This window comes from Coregonus lavaretus (genome assembly GCF_964263955.1).
Source record: "Coregonus lavaretus genome assembly, chromosome: 4".
Lineage (NCBI taxonomy): Eukaryota > Metazoa > Chordata > Actinopteri > Salmoniformes > Salmonidae > Coregonus > Coregonus lavaretus.
The window spans coordinates 40,148,402-40,166,231 of NC_139991.1; positions in this window are offsets into that span (position 1 = coordinate 40,148,402).

The window sequence follows — 17,830 nt, forward strand, 5'->3', positions numbered from 1 at the left end:
TCAGGTGCCACAAAGAGGGACTTGGGAAAATTGCAGTTGGCTCAGAACAGGGCAGCACGGCTGGCCCTTAAAAGCACATGGAGAGCTAACATTGATGACATGCATGTCAGTCTCTCCTGACTTCATCACTGCTTGTTTTTGTGAGAGGTGTCGATGAGCTGAATGTACCGAGCTGTCTGTTTGGAATACGGACGCCCATGCATGCCCCACAATACATGCCACCAGAGGTCTCTTCACAGTCCCCAAGTCCAGAACGGAATATGGGAGGCGCACAGTACTACATAGAGCCATGACTACGTGGAACTCTATTCCACATCAGGTAACTGATGCAAGCAGTAGAATCAGATTTTAAAAAATAGGTAAAAATACACCTTGTGGAACAGCGGGGACTGTGAAGAGACACACACACAGGTACATACACACATACATATAGACACTCACTCTACACACACGTACACATGGATGTTGTATTGTAAATATGTGATAGTGGAGTAGTGGCCTGAGGGAACACACTAAATGTATTGGGTAAAGTGTTATGAAATATAATGTCATGTAATATTTTTAATTGTATATAACTGCCTTAATGTTGCAGGACCCCATTAAGAGTATGGGGATCCTTAATAACTACAAATACAAATACAAACAACCAAGATGATATTAGCAACAAACCCTTATTTTAACAGATCCTCTTCTCCTTCAGCGGGTGGAGGTCTAATATTGAATCCCTTACAACTATATGAACGAGGTGAAATCTACATCAATTCATGGTCAGAATGCACTGCTGTATTGAAGCATTTCAGAAGTAACTTGTTGGCATGCTCTGTTGCTGATTCAAAGCCAGAAACTCATTGCAGAATGTATCCATAATCATGAATGAATAAGCATATTTATTTGACAAGAATGCACCTAGTCACCCATCAATCACGTCAAACACATGAACTCCAACAATTGCATTGTTTTAAAGAAATCAAAATATTAAATAATGCATACATATGCCTTTTATACATAACATACAAACATCTGACTTGAAGTAAAGATTAAATTATTTATTCATCAATGCCACAAACCTGGGACATTGAAGAACACTATATCAACTATAATTGCAATCCGAGAGCGCACAGATTCTTCTGCTTTTGCATTTTAGAAATTAGACCAGCACAAATAACACAATGTAAAAGAGCATATTGTTATTTTTGGTGGGTGAGTTACAAATTGAGAAAGTGGATGCGTAAGGTAGGTTTAATATCAAATACTAGGTCAACTCCAGCAGAATGAGAAACAGAAATACACACTTAACAGACTTAAAACAAGGAAGCCATGCCTAGACGCAGCTATACCAACAGCCTTCTTGTCAATTTAACAGGCCCATGTAGCTGCTGTCAATTATAAGCCACACATTTACCACTGCATTTAGTCTGAACCCCAGAATAAGCAGGGGGACAACATTACACAGGTGAAGAAATTGTAGAAAAAACAGTACATCACAATACTTTTAAGTGTGTAATGGAGTTTGCCCAGGGCTCTCCAACCCTGTTCTTGGAGAGCTACCGTCCTGTAGGTTTTCGCTCCAACCCTGATCTAGCGCACGTGATTCTAATAATTCGCTGGTTGATAAGCTGAATCAGGTTAGTTAAATCTGGGGATGGAGCAAAAACCTACAGGAGGGTAGCGCTCCAGGAACAGGGTTGGAGAGCCCGGATGTATATGCTATCAAATCAGGAGAAGAACAAGTGAAGGAAGCAGCATAGGGAAAATGGGTGAAGGTAGGGTGAGTTTATAGAGATAACATGTAGAGTTCCAAAGTGTCTGAAGTTGAGGAACCATGGGGCATAGAAGGCATAATGTGGAATAAGGGGCAGCTAGAGAGGTGGTTGGCCATTGACTTTTCACTGAACCAAAATATAAATGCAACATGCAACAATTTCAATTATTTTACTCAGTTACAGTTCATATATAAGGAAATCAGTCAATTGAAATAAACTAATTAAGCCCTAATCTATGGATTTCACATGACTAGGAATACAGATATGCATCTGTTTGTCACAGATCCCTTAAAAAAAAAAGGTAGGGGCGTGGATCAGAACCAGTCAGTACCTGGTGTGACCACCAGTTGCCTCATGCAGCGCGACACAGTTGATCAGGCTGTTGATTGTGGCCTGTGGAATGTTGTCCCACTCCTCTTCGATGGCTGTGCGAAGTTGCTGGATATTGGCGGGAACTGGAGCACACTGTCGTACACGTCAAACCAGAGCATCCCAAACATGCTCAATGTGTGACATGTCTGGGGAGTATGCAGGCCATGGAAGAACTGGGACATTTTCTGCTTCCAGGAATTGTGTACAGATCCTTGAGACATGGGGCTGTGTATTGTCATGCTGAAACATCAGGTGATGGTGGCAGAAGAATGGCACTACAATGGGCCTCCTGATCTTGTCACGTTATCTCTGTGCATTTAAATTGCCATCGATAAAATGCAATTGTGTTCATTATCCGTAGCTTATGCCTGCCCATACCATAACCCCACTGCCACCATGGGGTACTCTGTTCACAACGTTGACATCAGCAAACCCGCTCGCCCACACTACGCCTACCATCTGCCCAGTACAGTTGAAAGCGGGATTCATCCATGAAGAGCACACTTCTCCAGCGTGCCAGTGGCCATCGAAGGTGAGCATTTGCCCACTGAAGTCAGTTACGAGGCTGAACTGCAGTCAGGTCAAGACCCTGGTGAGGACGACGAGCATGCAGATGAGCTTCCCTGAGACGGATTCTGACAGTTTGTGCAGAAATAATGTGGTTGTGCAAAAGCCACAGTTTCATCAGCTGTCCAGGTGGCTGGTCTCAGACAATCCCGCAGGTCAAGATGCCGGAGTGGAGGTCCTGGGCTGGCGTGGTTACATGTGGTCTGCGGTTGTGAGGCCGGTTGGACGTACTGCCAAATTCTCTAAAACGACATTTGAGGCGGTTTATGGGAGAGAAATTGCCATTAAATTATCTGCCAACAGCTCTGGTGTACATTCCTGCAGTCAGCATGCCAATTGCACGCTCCCTCAAAACTTGAGACATCTGTGGCATTGTGTTGTGTGCCAAAACTACACATTTTAGCGTGGCCTTTTATTGTCCCCAGCACAAGGTGCACCTGTATAATGATCATGCTGTTTAATCAGCTTCTTGAAATGCCACACCTGTCAGGTGGCTGATTATCTTGGCAAAGGAGAAATGTTCACTAAGAGGGATGTAAAGAAATTTGGGCACCAAATTTGAGAGAACTAAGCTTTTTGTGCGTATGGAACATTTCCAGGATCTTTTATTTCAGCTCATGAAACATGGGACCAACACTTTACATGTTGCGTTTATATTTTTGTTCAGTATATATTTTTGCTCAGTATAGTTGACTGCTGTGGCTAGCCATAAAGGACTCGTTTTGAAAGTTGGATCATCTTATCCATTGAGGCTTTAAGTTCTTACACTATGATTTGGAACATTTAAAGCAACTGGGAAACTTCAATGGTAGGCGTTGTCACCTTAGCCTGCTACATAACTTCTGAGTGATAGGAAGCACCACTACCAATCAGCCTACACCACTGCAAACACCCGTCGTTACTATGACAACTAGTGTAGCCATGTCAGCAAATGACTGCTGTCTGAACACACATCCAATTTTGTCACTTGTGGACAGTCAGTATTCCAAAACGGATTTGAAAAACATTAAGGCCTGCAGTGTGAAAAAGGCATTAAGGCCTGCAGTGTGAACAAGGCTATAGTGCTGCTTGAATGTCTTCGGGACTGGGTCTATAGGTCAGGTAAAAAATTGAGGACATTAACAATCTGTGGCTTAGATTGAATTCAAAGTTGACAAATGATAAACTAAGCAATACGATGCAAACAAACTACTACACATATGAAAGACTGTACCACACAGGCCAGTACAATAGCCTACACAGGGAGAGGAACCTAAAGGCTCATACAGTACCAACCAATACCACTCACCCGGCAGACAGGGCAGGTGTGGACTAGTGCTGCCTTGGCTGCAGTCTTCTGCTCCCTCCTTAGAAGCCGCTGCCTTTGCATCAGTCAACAAATTCAACTTAAACATGAGAGTGGTGCATGCGTTATATATCAAGACCATCGAAATGACAATGTACAAATATAAAGTGGGCAGGGCTGGATTACCGAACGGGCACGCAGGGCACGTGCCCCGGCTCCCCTGAGCTCCAGGGGGCCCCCAACCAAATATAAATGTATGTTTTATTACATTTTTGGTTTGGGGGCCCCCGACCCAGATAGCATATGATAGCAAAATGTGAAGAATTGCAGGAAATTAGCTCAAAAACTGCAACATTTTCTCTCTGACCATTACAAAAAGTGTAGAATTGTTGGAAATTAGCTTTAAAACTGCTATTTTCTCAGCCTCATGACAAAATGTCTAGAATAGCATTATAAAACAGCAAAAATTTTCTATGCATGAAGTTAGCTGTTTTCCTCCCAAAAAGATGTTCCTTAAAAAAAACAGAGTTTGGTGCCCCGAGGCCCCAAATGCAGTAGTCTGGTCCTGAAAGTGGGTAGTGGAATCAATAGTATATACAGTTGAAGTCGGAAGTTTACATACACCTTAGACAAATACATTTAAACTCAGTTTTTCACAATTCCTGACATTTAATCCTAGTAAATATTCCCTGTTTTAGGTCAGTTAGGATCACCACTTTATTTTAAGAATGTGAAATGTCAGAATAATAGTAGAGATAATTATTTTTATTTCTTTCATCACATTCCCAGTGGGTCAGAAGTTTACATACACTCAATTAGTATTTGGTAGCATTGCCTTTAAATTGTTTAACTTGGGTCAAACGTTTCGGGTAGCCTTCCACAAGCTTCCCACAATAAGTTGAGTGAATTTTGGCCCATTCCTCCTGACAGAGCTGGTGTAACTGAGTCAGGTTTGTAGGCCTCCTTGCTCACTCACGCTTTTTCAGTTCTGCCCACAAATGTTCTATAGGATTGAGGTCAGGGCTTTGTGATGGCCACTTCAATACCTTGACTTTGTTGTCCTTAAGCCATTTTGCCACAACTTTGGAAGTTTGCTTGGGGTCATTGTCCATTTGGAAGACCCATTTGCGACCAAGCTTTAACTTCCTGACTGATGTCTTGAGATGTTGCTTCAATATATCCACATCATTTTCCCTCCTCATGATGCCATCTATTTTGTGAAGTGCACCAGTCCATCCTGCAGCAAAGCACCCCCACAGCATGATGCTACCACCCCCGTGCTTAACGGTTGGGATGGTGTTTTTCGGCTTGCAAGCGCTCCCCTTTTTCCTCCAAACATAACGATGGTCATTATGGCCAAACAGTTCTATTTTTGTTTCATCAGACCAGAGAACATTTCTCCAAAAAGTACGATCTTTGCCCCCATGTGCAGTTGCAAACCGTAGTCTGGCTTTTTTATGGCGGTTTTGGAGCAGTGGCTTCTTCCTTGCTGAGCGGCCTTTCAGGTTATGTCGATATACAGTGAGGGAAAAAGGTATTTGATCCCCTGCTGATTTTGTACGTTTGCCTACTGACAATGAAATGATCAGTCTATCATTTTAATGGTAGGTTTATTTGAACAGTGAGAGACAGAATAACAACAACAAAATCCAGAAAAACACATGTCAAAAATGTTATAAATAGATTTGCATTTTAATGAGGGAAATAAGTATTTGACCCCTCTGCAAAACATGACTTAGTACTTGGTGGCAAAACCCTTGTTGGAAATCACAGAGGTCAGACGTTTCTTGTAGTTGGCCACCAGGTTTGCACACATCTCAGGAGGGATTTTGTCCCACTCCTCTTTGCAGATCTTCTCCAAGGCATTAAGGTTTCGAGGATGACGCTTGGCAACTCGAACCTTCAGCTCCCTCCACAGATTTTCTATGGGATTAAGGTCTGGAGACTGGCTAGGCCACTCCAGGACCTTAATGTGCTTCTTCTTGAGCCACTCCTTTGTTGCCTTGGCCATGTGTTTTGGGTCATTGTCATGCTGGAATACCCATCCACGACCCATTTTCAATGCCCTGGCTGAGGGAAGGAGGTTCTCACGCAAGATTTGACGGTACATGGCCCCGTCCATCGTCCCTTTGATGCAGTGAAGTTGTCCTGTCCCCTTAGCAGAAAAACACCCCCAAAGCATGTTTCCACCTCCATGTTTGACGGTGGGGATGGTGTTCTTGGAGTCATAGGCAGCATTCCTCCTCCTCCAAACACGGCGAGTTGAGTTGATGGCAAAGAGCTCCATTTTGGTCTCATCTGACCACAACACTTTAACCCAGTTCTCCTCTGAATCATTCAGATGTTCATTGGCAAACTTCAGACGGGCATGTATATGTGCTTTCTTGAGCAGGGGGACCTTGCGGGCGCTGCAGGATTTCAGTCCTTCATGGCGTAGTGTGTTACCAATTGTTTTCTTGGTGACTATGGTCCCAGCTGCCTGTTTCTTTCATTTGCGAATAATCGCACCAACTGTTGTCACCTTCTCACCAAGCTGCTTGGCGATGGTCTTGTAGCCCATTCCAGCCTTGTGTAGGTCTACAATCTTGTCCCTGACATCCTTGGAGAGCTCTTTGGTCTTGGCCATGGTGGAGAGTTTGGAATCTGATTGATTGATTGCTTCTGTGGACGTGTCTTTTATACAGTTAACAAGCTGAGATTAGGAGCACTCCCTTTAAGAGTGTGCTCCTAATCTCAGCTCGTTACCTGTATAAAAGACACCTGGGAGCCAGAAATCTTTCTGATTGAGAGGGGGTCAAATACTTATTTCCCTCATTAAAATGCAAATCAATTTATAAAATTTTTGACATGCGTTTTTCTGGATTTCTTTGTTGTTATTCTGTCTCTCACTGTTCAAATAAACCTACCATTAAAATTATAGACTGATCATTTCTTTGTCAGTGGGCAAACGTACAAAATCAGCAGGGGATCAAATACTTTTTTCCCTCACTGTAGGACTCGTTTTACTGTGGATATAGATACTTTTGTACCTGTTTCCTCCAGCATCTTCACAAGGTTCTTTGTTGTTGTTCTGGGATTGATTTGTCTCTAGGATACAGAACGCGTCTCCTTCCTGAGCGGTATGATGGCTGCGTGGTCCCATGGTGTTTATACTTGCATACTATTGTTTGTACAGATGAACATGGTACCTTCAGGCGTTTGGAAATTGCTCCCAAGGATGAACCAGACTTGTGGAGGTATACACATTTTTTTCTGAGGTCTTGGCTGATTTCTTTTGATTTTCCCATGATGTCAGGCAAAGAGGCACTGAGTTTGAAGGTAGGCCTTGAAATACATCCACAGGTACATCTCCAATTTACTCAAATGATGTCAATTAGCCTATCAGAAGCTTCTAAAGCCATGACATCATTTTCTGGAATTTTCCAAGCTGTTTAAAAGGCACAGTCAACTTAGTGTATGTAAACTTCTGACCCACTGGAATTGTGATACAGTGAATTATAAGTGAAATAATCTGTCTGTAAACAATTGTTGGAAAAATTACTTGTGTCATGCACAAAGTAGATGTCCTAACCGACTTGCCAAAACTATAGTTTGTTAACAAGAAATTTGTGGAGTGGTTGAAAAAATGAGTTTTAATGACTCCAAACTTCCGACTTCAACTGTATTACTGTGCTTGTGTGTGTGTTTATGGGTGTTTTGTGTGTGTGTGTTTGTTTAAGTTTGTGTGTTAAGGTTGTATGTGTGGGTAGTCAGTGCATACAATGCATTCGGTAAGTATTCAGACCCCTTGACTTTTTCCACATTGTTACGTTACAGCCTTATTCTAAAATGGATTAAATTGTTTTTGTGACTCAATCTACACACAATATCCCATAATGACAAAGCAAAAAAACGTTTTTTAGATTTTTTCCAAATGTATAAAGAATAAAAACTGAAATATCACATTTACATAAGTATTCAGACCCTTTACTCAGTACTTTGTTGAAGCGCCTTTGGCAGTGATTATAGCCTCGAGTCTTCTTGGGTATGACTCTACAAGCTAGCTTGGCACACCTGTATTTGGGGAGTTTCTCCCATTCTTCTCTGCAGATCCTCTCAAGCTCTGTTAGGTTGGATGGGGAGCATCGCTGCACAGCTATTTTCAGGTCTCTCCAGAGATGTTCGATGGGGCTCAAGTCCGGGCTCTGGCTGGGCCACTCAAGGACATTCAGAGATTTGTCCCGAAGCCACTCCTGCGTTGTCTTGGCTGTGTGCTTAGGGTCGTTGTCTTGTTGGAAGGTGACCCTTCACCCCAGTCTGAGGTCCTGAGCGCTCTGGAGCAGGTTTTCATCAAGGATCTCTCTGTACTTTGCTCCATTAATCTTTCACTCGATCCTGACTAGTCTTCCAGTTCCTGCTGCTGAAAAACATTACCACTGCATGATGCTGCCACCACCATGCTTCACCGTAGGGATAGTGCCAGGTTTCCTCCAAACGTGATGCTTGGCATTCAGGCCAAAGCGTTCAATCTTGGTTTCATCGGACCAGAGAATCTTGTTTCTCATGGTCTGAGAGTCCTGTAGGTGCCTTTTGGCAAACTCCAAGCGGGCTGTCATGTGCCTTTTACAGAGGAGTGGCTTCCGTCTGGCCACCCTACCATAAAGGCCTGATTGGTGGAGTGCTGAAGAGATGGTTGTCCTTCTGGAAGGTTCTCCCATCTCCACAGAGGAACTCTGGAGCTCTGTCAGAGTGACCATTGGGTTCTTGGTCACCTCCCTGACCAAGGCCCTTCTCCTCCGATTGCTCAGTTTGGCCAGGCGGCAAGCTCTAGGAAGAGTCTTGGTTGTTCATAAGTTATTCCATTTAAGAATGATGGAGGCCACTGCGTTCTTGGGACCTTCAATGCTGCAGAAATGTGTTGGTACCCTTCCCTAGATCTGTGCCTCGACACAATCATGTCTCGGAGCTCTACAGACAATTCTTTCGACCTCATGGCTTGGTTTTTGCTCTGACATGCACTGTCAACTGTGGGACCTTATATAGACAGGTGTGTGCCTTCCAAATCATGTCCAATCAATTGAATTTACAACAGGTGGACTCCAATCAATTTGTAGAAACAACTCAAGGATGAGCAATGGAAACAGGATGCACCTGAGCTCAATTTCGAGTCTCATAGCAAAGGGGCTGAATTCTTATGTAAATTCGATATTTCTGTTTTTTATTTTTAATACATTTGCAAAAATGTCAAAAAATCTTTGTCATTATGGGGTATCTACTGTAGATTTATAAGATTTTTTTGTTTTTTTAAATCAATTTTAGAATAAGGTTGTAACATAACAAAATGTGGAAAAAGGGAAGGGGTCTGAATGCTTTCCGAATGCACTGTATAATCTCTCCGGTGCAAATAAATAGTATCTAAGGTGTAGGTCTGTGCAGGGAGACAGCTAGGTTGAGCTTTTCAGCAGTCTGATGGCCTGGTGGTAGAAGATGTCTCTGAGCCTCCGATACTGCTTGCCAGATGGTAACAGAGTGAACAGTCCGTGGCTTGGGTGATTGGAGTCCTTGACAATCTTTCAGGCCTTCCTTAGACACCGCCTGGTGTAGATGTCCTGGAGGGCAGGGAGCTCAGCCCCACTGATGTATTTGGTTGGCCGCACCACCCTCTGTAGGGCCTTCCGGTTGAGGGTGAGGCAGTTGCCATACCAGGCGGTGATGCAGCCGGTCAAGATGATCTCGATTGTGCTGCTGTAGAACTTCTTTAGACCCAAGCGCCCATGACAAATTTCTTCAGGCGCCTGAGGTTGAAGAAACGCTGCTACGATAGTGATGTGATTGGACCATGTCAGGTTCTCTGTGATGTGCACGCCGAGGAACTTGAAGCCTTTTACCCTCTCCTCTGCAGCCCCGTCCATGACAATAGGGGCGTGCTTCTCCCCCTGTTACCTGTAGTCTACGATCAGCTCCTTGGTTTTGCTGACATTAAGGTAGAGGCTGTTTCCCTGGCACGGCTCCCTACTCCTCCCTGTACACTGTCAGGCCCACCACAGTCATGTAGACGGCAAACTTAATGATAGTGTTGGAGTCATGTGTGGTCACGCAGTCATGGGTGTACAGGGAGTACAGGAGGGAGCTGAGCATGCACCCCTGGGGGGCCCCCGGGTTGAGAGACAGCGTGGCGGAGGTGTTGTTTGATTAGTAAGTTGATTAGACTTAGAGCTGGGCTGGGACAAAACCCTAAAACCCTAACTTAGAGTTACCAGACTCAGAAATTACAGCCCAAATAAATGTTTAACAGAGTTCAAGTAACACACATCTCAACATCAACTGTTCAGAGGAGACTGCGTGAATCAGGCCTTCATGGTCGAATAGCTGCAAAGAAACCACTACTAAAGGACAGCAATACTAAGAAGAGACTTGCTTGGGCCAAGAAACACGAGCAATGGATATTAGACAGGTGGAAATCTGTCCCTTGGTCTGATGAGTCCAAATTTGAGATTTTTGGTTCCAACCGCCGTGTCTTTGTGAGACGTAGAGTAGGTGAACGGATGATCTCCGCATGTGTGGTTCCCACCGTGAAGCATGGAGTAGGTGTGATGGTGTGGGGGTGCTTTGAGGGTGACACTGTCTGTGATTTATTTAGAATTCATGGCACATTTAACCAGCATGGCTACCACAGCATTCTGCAGCGATACACCATCCCATCTGGTTTGCGCTTAGTGGGACTATCATTTGTTTTTCAACAGGACAATGACCCAAAACACACCTCCAGGCTGTGTAAGGGCTATTTGACCAAGAAGGAGAGTGATGGAGTGCTGCATCAGATGACCTGGCCTCCACAATCACCCGACCTTTGGGATGAGTTGGACCGCAGAGTGAAGGAAAAGCAGCCAACAAGTGCTCAGCATATGTGGAAACTCCTTTAAGACTGTTGGAAAAGCATTCCAGCTGAAGCCGGTTGAGAGAATGCCAAGAGTGTGCAAAGCTGTCATCAAGGCAAAGGGTGGCTACTTTGAAGAATCTAAAATCTATTTTGATTTGTTTAACACTTTTTTGGTTACTACATGATTCCATATGTGTTATTTCATAGTTGTGATGTCTTCACTATTATTCTACAATGTAGGAAATAGTAAAAAATAAAGAAAAACCCTGGAATGAGTAGGTGTGTCCACAACCTTTGACTGGTACTGTATATTCAGAAAATGCACCTTGTACGAGAAAGATTCACACAGTTATCAAAACGTCACGCCAGGATAAGCCTACACGAAACACAGACCTTATTTAAAAGTGGTTCTAAAATACCCTATGGGAAAAATGAATGGTAAAAAAACAATTGGAATCATCCTGTGTTTGACCACTAGGTTTTATGGGTATTATGACTAATAATATGGTACTCTATGAAAAAGTTCCCATATTAATTTGTTGTTACATTTGACGTTTTGATAACTGTGTAAATCTCTCTTGGACAAGATTACTTTTATCAATATATTCGCCTGTATTTACCTTCAAAAAAGGAAATGCTAATTAGCTGCTAATGTGGCTACACATCACTCACCAGGGCCATGATGATCTGGACAAGACTGATGAATCGAGGCAAAGGTAAGAATCTCTGGATTAACTATCTAATGTTAGCAACATTTTGTAATAAATAAATTGGCTAAATTAGTTTAAATTGACAATTCTGTGAACTGTCTTGGGCAAGATTTACATTTACACAATATCTGTTGTCTGGATAGCTAGCTCATTGTTAGCTAGTTAGCAACATTAGCCTGGCTAGATGGCTACATTAGCCATCTATTTGTTTAGCCATTTAAATGCATGAGAAATTCATATAAATTAGTTTAGCTTGCTTTGACTTTTATAAACGAACAGTCTAGCTGGCTAGCTAACTAGCATTGATAATGTTTGTTTGTGTCTGTGGGTGAGGGGTGGGGTGGGGTGGGTAGCCTACTTCAAGTAGCTATTGATTTGTAGCTATCTTAGCTAGCTGTATTATTTTGGTCTGGCTTTTTGAGATGTTTCAGAGATGCTGATTTAGCATCCTCATTTGAGTCAACATTGGTGCCTCAAACAGAGCATCATAACGTCATCAGAGTGCGATGAATGCTGAACGCTCGGTTTGTTGTTTCTGAAAAAGTGTTTTCTTGTGAAAAAAAAAAAGTTTACTAGCCTACCTGTTTAATTTGGATCCAGCGACGCGGTTAGCCTCAGTTGCTGGGACCAGCTACTATCTGTCCCGGGATACTGCAAAAGCTCCAACCCAACTTTGCTATTTTGTGATTATTTTGTTATTTATTTTTACTTTATTATCTGGATATGTATCCACTATGCATTCTTACCACCGGCAATAACTTTTGAACCTCAGATCGGCAGTTACTTACCTCAATTCCGCCTTCAACTTCGACTCATCTGCCCTGGGCTCTTTCTGTAATTGTTTTCTCATCAATCTACACACAATACCCCATAATGACAAAGCAAAAACAGTTTTTTTTAATTATTATCAAATGTATAAAATAAAACAAACTGAAATACCTTATTTACATAAGTATTCAGACCCTTTGCTATGAGACTCGAAATTGAGCTCAGGTGCATCCTGTTTCTATTGATCATCCTTGAGATGTTTCTTCAACTTGATTGGAGTCCACCTGTGGTAAATTCAATTGATTGGACATGATTTGGAAAGGCACACACCTGTCTATATAAGGTCCCACAGTTGACAGTGCATGTCAGAGCAAAAACCAAGCCATGAGGTGGAAGGAATTGTTCGTAGAGCGCCAAGACAGGATTGTGTCGAGGCACAGCTCTGGGGAAGGGTACCAAAAGATTTCTCCAGCATCGAAGGTCCCCAAGAACACAGTGGCCTCCATCATTCTTAAATGGAAGAAGTTTGGAACCGCCAGGACTTTTCCTAGAGTTGGCCGCCCGGCCAAATTGAGCAATTGGGGGTGAAGGGCCTTGGTCATGGAGGTGACCAAGAACCCGATAGTCACTCTGACAGAGCTCCAGAGTTCCTCTGTAGAGATGGGAGAATCTTCCAGAAGGACAACCATCTCTGAAGCACTCCACAAATCAGGCCTTTATGGTAGCATGGCCAGACGGAAGCCACTCCTCAGTAAAAGGCACATGACAGCCCGCTTGGAGTTTGCCGAAAGTCACCTAAAGGACTCTCAGATCATGAAAAACAAGATTCTATGGTCCGATGAAACTAAGATTGAAGTATTTTGGCCTGAATACCAAGCGTCACGTCTGGAGGAAACCTGGCACCATCCCTCTGGTGAAGCATGGTGGTGGCAGCATCATGCTGTGGGGGTGTTTTTCAGTGGCAGGGACTGGGAGACTAGTCAGGATCGAGGGAAAGATGAACGGCGCAAAGTACAGAGAGATCCTTGATGAAAACCTGCTCCAGAGCGCTCAGAACCTCAGACTGGGACGAAGGTTCACCTTACAACAAGACAACGACCCTAAGCACAAAGCCAAGACAATGCAGGAGTGGCTTCGGGACAAGTCTCTGAATGTCCTTGAGTGGCCCAGCCAGAGCCCGGACTTGAACCCAATCGAACATCTCTGGAGAGGCCTGAAAATAGCTGTGCTGCAACGCTCACCATCCAACTTGACAGAGCTCCTCAAATACAGGTGTGCCAAGCTTATAGCGTCATACCCAATAATACTCAAGGCTGTAATTGCTGCCAAAGGTGCTTCAACAAAGTACTGAGTAAAGGGTCTGAATACTTACACTACCGGTAGTGAATGTCAATGTGATATTTCAGCTTTTTATTTTTAATAAATTAGCAAACATTTCTAAAAACCTGTTTTTTCTTTGTCATTATGGGGTGATGAGGGGAAAAAACAATATAATCAATTTTAGAATAAGGCTGTAACCTAACAAAATGTGGAAAAAATCAAGGGGTCTGAATACTTTATCGATCCATTATCCCTGCACATTGTAAATATGGTACTGGAACTGACACTTACCATGTTTTTCTTATTTTTATATCTAGTGTGTTTTTGTTCTACCTTGTTATTTGTAGTATTACATTGTTATTGATTACTGCATTGTTGGGGTTAGGGCTTGCAAGAAAGGCATTTCACTGTACTTGTGCATGTGACATTAAAACTTGAAACTTGACACCCCAACACACACACACATACAATTTACGCCCACACACACATAACATGCTCACACATGCATACAGATGCCACACACATTCACACACGCACACACACACCACATACGCTGCTGCTACTGTCTATTCTCTACTGTTGCCTAGTCACTTTTTAAAAACCTAGAGTCGATGTCCCCGCCCCCGTGGAAATCTAATTAGCATAATATAAAAATCCCCATAAAAATCTGTCTGTTTAAGCTAGAGATATGGGCTGTGTCTCAATCCACCGCATCCGCCGATGTAGACCTTCCGCATTTGCGGTAAAAGGTGGCGGAGCGATGTTTGTCAGACCAGGAGACATCCCGAAAATCAGTCTCCTCTCGAAAACGTCTGTAGCATCCGAACTATTATGAACCCTCTATGGAAAGAGGAAAGATGAGACTCTCATGAAGACAATGGTGTTTTCTGTTTTGCTCTACGACCCCAACAAGCGTCACGGGACTCATCTGATATTGGTACAGCCGATCTGCCAACTTCTGTCTGTAGCGTCAGAACAGTTTGGGCTACACACTAATATGACCCCTCTATGGAAAGCTGAGACTCTCATGAACACATACCTGTTGTTTTGCTCTAGGACACCCACAAGCCTCACAAGACTCGTCTGAAGGTAGCCCGGTACCAGTAAAACATTTTTATGGAAGTATATAGGGAAGTAGTTTAGTGCCTAAAAAAAATGATTAAATATGTCTCTATTTAGAAAATAAAAACATTCTAATCTTTCTTATATCTCTCAGATATAGGACAGACACTTCAAAGCAAACTTTGTTTTGATAAATGTTTTGACTATCTGTTTTTCCATGTATGAATCTGTTATTCATTGCGTTTCTATAGGCTAATAGCAGTAAGGCCAAATTCAGTGTTTCATAAAATAAAATAAATGTGATACCTAAAGGTGTCCTACAATTCAAAATCAAATATCTAAATGATCCTTGGTATTACCATCTTAAAACAATTCCTTATGCAGTGGCGTAAATTGCTTAAGTAGAAAAACTTTACAATTCTACTTAAGAAAGTTTTTTGGGGGATCTGTACTTTACTTTACTATTTATATTTTTACTTTTACTTTTACTTCACTACATTCCTAAAGACAATAATGTACTTTTTACTCCATACATTTTCCCTGACACCCAAAAGTACAGGACAGGAAAATGGTCCAATTCACACTTATCAAGAGAACACGTGGTCATCCCTACTGCCTCTGATCTGGCAGACTCACTAAATACAAATACATCGTTTGTAAAAGTATAGATGTCTGTTGGCCTCTGGCTATCCGTAAAAAAATGGAACAAGAAAATGGTGCCGTCTGCTTTGCTTAATATAAGGAATTATAAATTATTTTTACTTTTGATAATTAAGTATATTTGAGCAATTACATTTACTTTTGATACTTAAGTATATTTATAACCAAATACTTTTAGACTTTTACTCAAGTAGTATTTTACTTGGTATTTATTCCTCCTGTCACTATTTCTATTTTTTTGTTGTTGTCTTTTTTATATTTGATTTAAAAAATATTTGATTTGATTTTTTTACCCCCTTTACTCCCCAATTGGTAGTTACAGTCTTGTCCCATCGCTGCAACTCCCGTACGGAATTGGGAGAGGCGAAGGTCGAGAGCTGTGCGTCCTCCCAAACACAACCCCGCCAAGCCGCACTGCTTCTTGACACAATGCACGCTTAACCCGGAAGTCAGCCGCACCAATGTGTCGGAGGAAACACTGTACACCTGGCGACCGTGTCAGCGTGCATGCGCCCGGCCCGCCACAGGAGTCGCTACAGCGCGATGGGACAAGGACATCCCGGACGGCCTAACCCGGACAACGCTGGGCCAATTGTGCGTCGCCTCATGGGTCTCCCGATCGTGGCCAGCTGCGACACAGTGCCTTAGACCGCTGCGCCACTCGGAAGGCTATATTTGATCTTTAACTCTACATTGTTGGAAAAGGACCCATAAGTAAGCATTTCATTTTTGTTTACGAAACGTGAGAAATCAAATTTCACTTGTTTTTATTTCATTTGATTTGAAAATGTTGCAGTTTTACAGCTAATTTCCTGTAATTACTTTTTTTAAATGTGCAATGGCGTATGACGTGTTCATATGCTATCTGGGGACCTGCAGGGATGTGTGGTAAGCCAGTGATTTGTAGTCTTGCATGATGTCTACTTTGATGTTAATTAGCATTTTTTAATCTGAATATATTGATAAAAGTCACCTTGTCCGTGAGAGATTTATATAGTTATCAAAAAATTAAGCCAGAGAAAGCCTACATGAAAACACAGACCTTGTTTGAAGTGGTTCTAAAATCCCCCATGGGAGAAATGGATGGTGAAAAAATGATTTGAACCCTTTCCATGTTTGACCGCTAGGGAAATTATTCTGGAATGCACATATTGCTGAAATTGAATGGACCTAAGGGTCCCAGAGATAAAATGTAGCATAGTTTTGTTTGATAAAATCAATTTTAATATTCAAATGTAGGAACTGGGTTCTACAGTTTGAACCACTGCTGTCTCTGGCTCCACACCCACCCCGCCCGGCCATCTAGATGTGTGAAAGTTAGTGTATAAGCTAATGATCCATCATGTATGACAGTCCTGGGAGTGTGTAAAGTGACATTTTGAATTACCATATAATTTTTGTATGTTCTCTATAGTTATGTACTTGAAATTGTATCAATTGACCAATTCGGCACATTTGGGCAGACTTGATACAAAATAGTCCAGTATTGCAATGCTTCACTGGATCAATCTGAAACTTTGCACACACACTGCTCCCATCTAGTGGACAAAATCTAAATTGCACATAACTGCAATATTATATTGTAGCCTTTCTCTTGCATTTCAAAGATGATAACAAAAAAACGTTTTTTTTGTGTGTTTTTTTTAAATTATCTTTTACCAGATCTAATGTGTTATTCTCCTACATTAATTTCACATTTCCACAAACTTTAAAGTGTTTCCTTCAAATGGTATCAAGAATAGGCATATCCTTGCTTCAGGTCCTGAGCTGCAGGAAGTTAGATTTGGGTATGTCATTTTAGGCGAAAATTGAAAAAAAGGGTCTGATCCTTAAGAGGTTAATTCTTCATACACAAACACAAATATTTTAACTCTGTGCCTAAATGCTATATTTTTATACTTGAGCTTGAATATCTATTAAAGTCTATAGAATTCCCCTACCCTCCTCTCCTTTCCTCCTCCCTTGTCTCCCTGCAATAATATTCTGACAACAAGTGGATAAGAAGAAGTAACATGGAGAGAGGGATACTATGTTAGCTAGCTGGCTATGGCTATCCAACACTGGAACTCTTCCAAGTCAAGGTAAGCTTTTGGTTCTATTAATTTATTGCCACCGGGCCCATCGGTGTAACTGCTAAACTGCTTTCTGACTTAACACTGTACTGCATAATAGTAGCTAGTGGGTTTACTAACACGTTAGTTCTAGTAGCTATGTTGACTATGACGTGACAACGATGTAGGCTGTGTGTAGCGGTTAGCGGTCATAATATGAAGGTTTGGCTTGGAAAGGTTTTTTCGCCTGGTCACAGACAGCTGATGTGTTGTGCACTGAAGTCCACAAGCGAAGGGAAAAGGTGAGAGGAGGAGAGAGCTTATATACTTGCGATAAGGAATTATATATACAACGAGCAACGTGATCACGCTGTTTTTATGTGGCTGCTATGAAAGTGAACTACTGTGTTTGC